Source organism: Montipora foliosa, chromosome 6 (assembly GCF_036669935.1).
Source record: "Montipora foliosa isolate CH-2021 chromosome 6, ASM3666993v2, whole genome shotgun sequence".
NCBI lineage: Eukaryota > Metazoa > Cnidaria > Anthozoa > Scleractinia > Acroporidae > Montipora > Montipora foliosa.
In genome coordinates, this window is record NC_090874.1 from 16928373 (window position 1) to 16935774 (window position 7402).

General features: G+C 37.8%; 1 long non-coding RNA gene across 1 annotated transcript; it reads right to left on the reverse strand.

Annotated features, from left to right (window-relative positions):
* Positions 1–301: 301 nt before the first annotated feature.
* LOC138006864 (uncharacterized) lies at positions 302–3731 on the reverse strand. The gene is made up of 3 exons (XR_011123944.1): positions 3303–3731; positions 1658–1712; positions 302–566 (listed from the first exon to the last, which is right to left on the reverse strand). It is a non-coding gene; the product is annotated as an uncharacterized lncRNA (long non-coding RNA).
* Between the last annotated feature and the right edge of the window lie 3671 nt (positions 3732–7402).

Here is a 7402-nt window from a genome sequence, read left to right on the forward strand (position 1 = left end):
GTTCAAATGAAAAATACTGCAGACTTTCCTAAAACAAATTTACTGCATGTAATTGAATACTAGTACTTAAATTACATTGATCTTTTAATGATTGTTGCCACATGCAAATGTGTTTATTAGAGAGCTATCACTTGTGTTTGATATACATGTACATGTAATTACCACTGAAAGATGACTGACAATTTCCTCAGACTCAAGGGACAGTGAAATCTATCTTGATTTTCGTCAAAAAACTTACAGTATATGAACAGAGAAGTCACTGATTTTTGCACTGAACATCTCTCCCTTATGTTCATCCAGTTCAATGTGAGTGTGTTCGACTTAATTACCTGATGTCTGTAACAAATTCACTTGACCCTAATAATGTTCACAAGGTGTATCCAGAATGGCAATGAAACCTCTACCCACCAAGTTTTGACACAAAGACATCAATAATTATTCACAATTGCATCACAATTTGCAGTCAGAACTGTCTGCTTCTTGCATCTCAGGAAATTTCCTCCAAATAAATTTCAATCAACAATTTCCTTCAGGACTGCATCTTGTGGTTGAGGTACATGTAGGCCCTGGAACCAATTTATATAATTTCATTTCAATGAATGATGTAACAAATCACTTTGCCATTCATAAGGTCCTGTGTAAGTGAAACTGAATGATAAAGCTAAAGGAATTATTGCAAGAAACATGCATCTTACAAGTTAGAATCTTGTAGGAATCTCACAAGACCTTAAGTTTGTTGCAAGAGTCTTAGGGTGCGTTCGATTGACCGTATTCCGGAGGAGGAGTACATAGAATAGAAGAGTCTTCGTTTTTACAGAGATTCACATTAAAATTGTCAAACAAATGCTAACATACTATTTTAAACATATCTTTATTATCCTTGTTGCTTCAAAACGCTAGACATACCGTTTTAAATCATCACTCCAAGTGCTCTTGTTCCAGAATAGGGTCAACTGAACACGCCCTTAGTTAAGTAATAAGATAAGATCTTGTTAAGAAACCTAACAAGAATATTGGTAAGATCTTTATAAGATTTCCACCTGGGTGACTGCCATTGTTTTGAACAAGAATTTTCCTTCATGATATTTGATTATTCCATGAGCATGCATTAGATATGACAGATAGCCAACGAGGTGCAAAGCCCCCCAAGTTGGCTAATCAAGATGTAATTTTTTCATATCCAACAATCGTGAATGGAATAATAATGTTTTATTAAAAACGCCCCCAAAATAGAGAGAACTCTTACCGACTTTATTGTAACTTCATATTTTTAGCTGACATGTACGGTTTCCATAATTTTGTAGAGCATGGTCTATTATGCGCCGATCAAATTGAAACGGGCATTTGACTATCTTCTGTGCCTGGGGAGTGAGGAATTTGGAAGTTTTGAGTTGATCGGTGCTTTAGCTCATATACCACAATGAATTCTGTTACACGATGAATTGTGTCATACAATGATCAAGTTTTTGATATTTATTAGACATGTACTATAATTATGTATCAACATTAATGTTGATAGACATCACAAAATCAACATACAGTCTCAATTCGAATGAGTGCACAAGACAATTTATCTTATTGGTCTCTGTGCAGTGTATGTAGTGTTTCCGTGGTACTTTTAAAAATACAAGAGTTTCCTTAAATAACGGTTGCCTACCTTTTAGAAAATCTCCACCTGCCCTGTTTAGCTGCCATAGACCTAATGCATTGCCCTGAAACAAAATATGAACATATAAAAACCCTACAAGGTCAGCTTCATGACCCGACATAATGGTTATGGTAGGAGCTGTGGAAATTTGATCCACTGGAATTCCTTGTTGACACCCTGTCTTACAAACTTATCTGGAAGCCTGTGACAACCTCCCAAAGTGTCCAACTTTACAAACTGACCACTTTGTACATGTAATAAAATCAATAATAAAAACAAATTGCGATTTTGAGACGGCAATACCACATTATATTGACGGCTAGTTGGGAGAAAATATATTCCGTATTGGGTGGAGTCATGAAGCGACGGAGCCCAATACGGAATAGATTTTCTCCCAACGCCGTCAATATAATGTGGTATTGCCGTCTCAAAATCGCAATTAGTTTTGTATCGCGATCCATCATTTATAAGGACAAATAAAACTGTAAACTAATCAACCCGCACCTGATCGAAATTTCTCTCTACCGGCGAAACATATTTGTTTGTGTACGTCAGCAACCCAATTCAGTGCAACAAAGTCAATTTCAACATTAGAACCAATCACAGGCCGCGAAAGGGAGACCGCAACACCACGAAATATTGACGGCTCGCGCATAGGCAAAACTACATGTATAAGAAGATCGCGATACTTATTATTTATTGTTAAATTTTATTATAATTTCGTATAGATGTCTGAATTAGTGTTTGAAGGGTACAACTCAAAACTACTTTTGTATTTCACTCATAAATTTGCTCTTTTTTTTAGGGTGCCTGGGCATAAAGCACTCAAAGCACTATTTAGTGAGATTTCCCATATCCAATTAAAACAGTGGAGCAATCATGCCAAAAATTGTCCCTTAAAACAAAAGTTTTGAGATATAACAATTCCTCAAGATGGCTTTTTGTGTAATGTCATGAATTAGATTAAGTACTCATCAAAAAAAATGTGAGGTTTTGGTGGGAGAAATTGAAATATCAACTGCATAACAATATGATTGGTATAATTATTTAGATCGCTACAACAAGTTGCAAAATTGTTGAGACACTTTCATAAAAAAACTCCTTTTCTAGCTTCCAATGCCTGCCGTATCTAGAATTTAAACCATTCCCACTTCCTCTCCCCTCTCCCCCTTTCAATGTTGACTGCTGAAGTTCCCAACATTTTTTTGTCTTGCTAGCAACACTGATAAGGGGGGGAGGGGGGCTGCAGTGTGAGAGATAATAGGGAAATTAATAACGGCCCAAGAAGGTGAAGTGTCTCCACTATTTTTGCAACTTCTTGTCTGAATGATTACAATAATTTTGCCAGTCCGGATTTGACTCCTATAGGGTTCCAAACGTTTCAACGTAGAAAAGCAGGAACTAAAGAAACAATCATTAACTATCGTATAAGCTCTGAAACATTTAAGAAGTTTGCACGCGAAGTGCAAAGCACATTGTACCAAACACGAAAGGATATTAATTATTGACATACGGTAGCATCGATTTTCGTTTGTTTGGACTTATCATCGCTAACAGAAGACTCCGTATCAAATACTAAAGCGAGCAAAGTATTTTGCACTGCAGATCTGATGCTCCGAAAGCTACACATGGCTAGTATTATGTAACACAATACCATTTATTGTGTTTCTTGGTGACGTCAACCGGGATGGTGGCGTTACAGTTGAAAATCGTATCTTCGAGGAAACAGCACAATTCAACTAGTACTTTCTTTTCTAATCAATCCAATACATTACCAGACGATTTGTAATAAAGTTCACACAGTTAGAAATCCTGTACATATCGCCTATTCCATTTACCAACGGTCTACCATCCAAGCACGGTCTACCATCGCAACAGCAAGAAATATGATATCATATTATTTTCTCAGTGAAAAGTTGTGGTAGACTGTGTAGATCGTTTCATATAAATGTCATAATGTGTAGCCGGTGCAAATTTGTTGCCTTCTGTATCTCATTGTGAAACAAATCTCGCAAAGGATTTAGCACAATCGGGTGCTTTCTTTTGATCATTGTGCTCAGTCAGTCATTCCAAAGAACATGGAATTAGCCTGTACCCGACACGTCACTTGCTAGTAAGCGTTACCAATCCCTTCTCTGGAAGCAGACTAGCCCGAAAGCGATCAGTAATGTTACAAATGAACCTCTATGAAAATGTATCTTTGTTTAACAATGTTTTCTAAGAATTGATTTTTCGGAAAGTGGATGTTCCCTTTAAATGGCATGCGGTCGCAGTTAAAGGAGAGGTTGTGTCTGTTTTTCATTCGTAAACAACAGCTAATTTTGTACATGTTGCGGGTACTTTAGATGTCATGTGTTGACCGAAATATAGGTGTTTAAGGCAAATTATTTCCAAATCGGTTCCAGGATATCTCTAGCGTACTTTAAAAAGCGAAAGGATGGAAATCACACCTTTTTGTGTACCAAATTATGTGTATTTTCGACTTGACTCACAGAAAGCACTGAAATGACTTCAAATTATGTCATACCGAAACCCTGCCAAAATCCAGTTTATCGTTGGCCATTTTCCATTCACAGCAGATCAGAGAATTAAACCCTTTTTTTTGGAAACACCATATTAAACGCAAACGATAGACGCCTTCCCGTTCCACTAAACAAGGTGACCGTATGCCAATACCGTCACAACCAACTCAGACAACAAGTTGCAAAATTGTTGAGACACTTTCATAAAAAACTCCTTTTCTAGCTTCCAATGCCCGCCGTATCTAGAATTTAAACCATTCCCACTTCCTCTCCCCCTTTCAATGTTAACTGCTGAAGTTCCCAACATTTTTTTGTCTTGCTAGCAACACTGATAAGGGGGGGAGGGGGGCTGCAGTGTGAGAGATAATAGGGAAATTAATAACGGCCCAAGAAGGTGAAGTGTCTCCACTATTTTTGCAACTTCTTGTCTGAATGATTACAATAATTTTGCCAGTCCGGATTTGACTCCTATAGGGTTCCAAACGTTTCAACGTAGAAAAGCAGGAACTAAAGAAACAATCATTAACTATCGTATAAGCTCTGAAACATTTAAGAAGTTTGCACGCGAAGTGCAAAGCACATTGTACCAAACACGAAAGGATATTAATTATTGACATACGGTAGCATCGATTTTCGTTTGTTTGGACTTATCATCGCTAACAGAAGACTCCGTATCAAATACTAAAGCGAGCAAAGTATTTTGCACTGCAGATCTGATGCTCCGAAAGCTACACATGGCTAGTATTATGTAACACAATACCATTTATTGTGTTTCTTGGTGACGTCAACCGGGATGGTGGCGTTACAGTTGAAAATCGTATCTTCGAGGAAACAGCACAATTCAACTAGTACTTTCTTTTCTAATCAATCCAATACATTACCAGACGATTTGTAATAAAGTTCACACAGTTAGAAATCCTGTACATATCGCCTATTCCATTTACCAACGGTCTACCATCCAAGCACGGTCTACCATCGCAACAGCAAGAAATATGATATCATATTATTTTCTCAGTGAAAAGTTGTGGTAGACTGTGTAGATCGTTTCATATAAATGTCATAATGTGTAGCCGGTGCAAATTTGTTGCCTTCTGTATCTCATTGTGAAACAAATCTCGCAAAGGATTTAGCACAATCGGGTGCTTTCTTTTGATCATTGTGCTCAGTCAGTCATTCCAAAGAACATGGAATTAGCCTGTACCCGACACGTCACTTGCTAGTAAGCGTTACCAATCCCTTCTCTGGAAGCAGACTAGCCCGAAAGCGATCAGTAATGTTACAAATGAACCTCTATGAAAATGTATCTTTGTTTAACAATGTTTTCTAAGAATTGATTTTTCGGAAAGTGGATGTTCCCTTTAAATGGCATGCGGTCGCAGTTAAAGGAGAGGTTGTGTCTGTTTTTCATTCGTAAACAACAGCTAATTTTGTACATGTTGCGGGTACTTTAGATGTCATGTGTTGACCGAAATATAGGTGTTTAAGGCAAATTATTTCCAAATCGGTTCCAGGATATCTCTAGCGTACTTTAAAAAGCGAAAGGATGGAAATCACACCTTTTTGTGTACCAAATTATGTGTATTTTCGACTTGACTCACAGAAAGCACTGAAATGACTTCAAATTATGTCATACCGAAACCCTGCCAAAATCCAGTTTATCGTTGGCCATTTTCCATTCACAGCAGATCAGAGAATTAAACCCTTTTTTTTGGAAACACCATATTAAACGCAAACGATAGACGCCTTCCCGTTCCACTAAACAAGGTGACCGTATGCCAATACCGTCACAACCAACTCAGACAACAAGTTGCAAAATTGTTGAGACACTTTCATAAAAAAACTCCTTTTCTAGCTTCCAATGCCCGCCGTATCTAGAATTTAAACCATTCCCACTTCCTCTCCCCCTTTCAATGTTAACTGCTGAAGTTCCCAACATTTTTTTGTCTTGCTAGCAACACTGATAAGGGGGGGAGGGGGGCTGCAGTGTGAGAGATAATAGGGAAATTAATAACGGCCCAAGAAGGTGAAGTGTCTCCACTATTTTTGCAACTTCTTGTCTGAATGATTACAATAATTTTGCCAGTCCGGATTTGACTCCTATAGGGTTCCAAACGTTTCAACGTAGAAAAGCAGGAACTAAAGAAACAATCATTAACTATCGTATAAGCTCTGAAACATTTAAGAAGTTTGCACGCGAAGTGCAAAGCACATTGTACCAAACACGAAAGGATATTAATTATTGACATACGGTAGCATCGATTTTCGTTTGTTTGGACTTATCATCGCTAACAGAAGACTCCGTATCAAATACTAAAGCGAGCAAAGTATTTTGCACTGCAGATCTGATGCTCCGAAAGCTACACATGGCTAGTATTATGTAACACAATACCATTTATTGTGTTTCTTGGTGACGTCAACCGGGATGGTGGCGTTACAGTTGAAAATCGTATCTTCGAGGAAACAGCACAATTCAACTAGTACTTTCTTTTCTAATCAATCCAATACATTACCAGACGATTTGTAATAAAGTTCACACAGTTAGAAATCCTGTACATATCGCCTATTCCATTTACCAACGGTCTACCATCCAAGCACGGTCTACCATCGCAACAGCAAGAAATATGATATCATATTATTTTCTCAGTGAAAAGTTGTGGTAGACTGTGTAGATCGTTTCATATAAATGTCATAATGTGTAGCCGGTGCAAATTTGTTGCCTTCTGTATCTCATTGTGAAACAAATCTCGCAAAGGATTTAGCACAATCGGGTGCTTTCTTTTGATCATTGTGCTCAGTCAGTCATTCCAAAGAACATGGAATTAGCCTGTACCCGACACGTCACTTGCTAGTAAGCGTTACCAATCCCTTCTCTGGAAGCAGACTAGCCCGAAAGCGATCAGTAATGTTACAAATGAACCTCTATGAAAATGTATCTTTGTTTAACAATGTTTTCTAAGAATTGATTTTTCGGAAAGTGGATGTTCCCTTTAAATGGCATGCGGTCGCAGTTAAAGGAGAGGTTGTGTCTGTTTTTCATTCGTAAACAACAGCTAATTTTGTACATGTTGCGGGTACTTTAGATGTCATGTGTTGACCGAAATATAGGTGTTTAAGGCAAATTATTTCCAAATCGGTTCCAGGATATCTCTAGCGTACTTTAAAAAGCGAAAGGATGGAAATCACACCTTTTTGTGTACCAAATTATGTGTATTTTCGACTTGACTCACAGAAA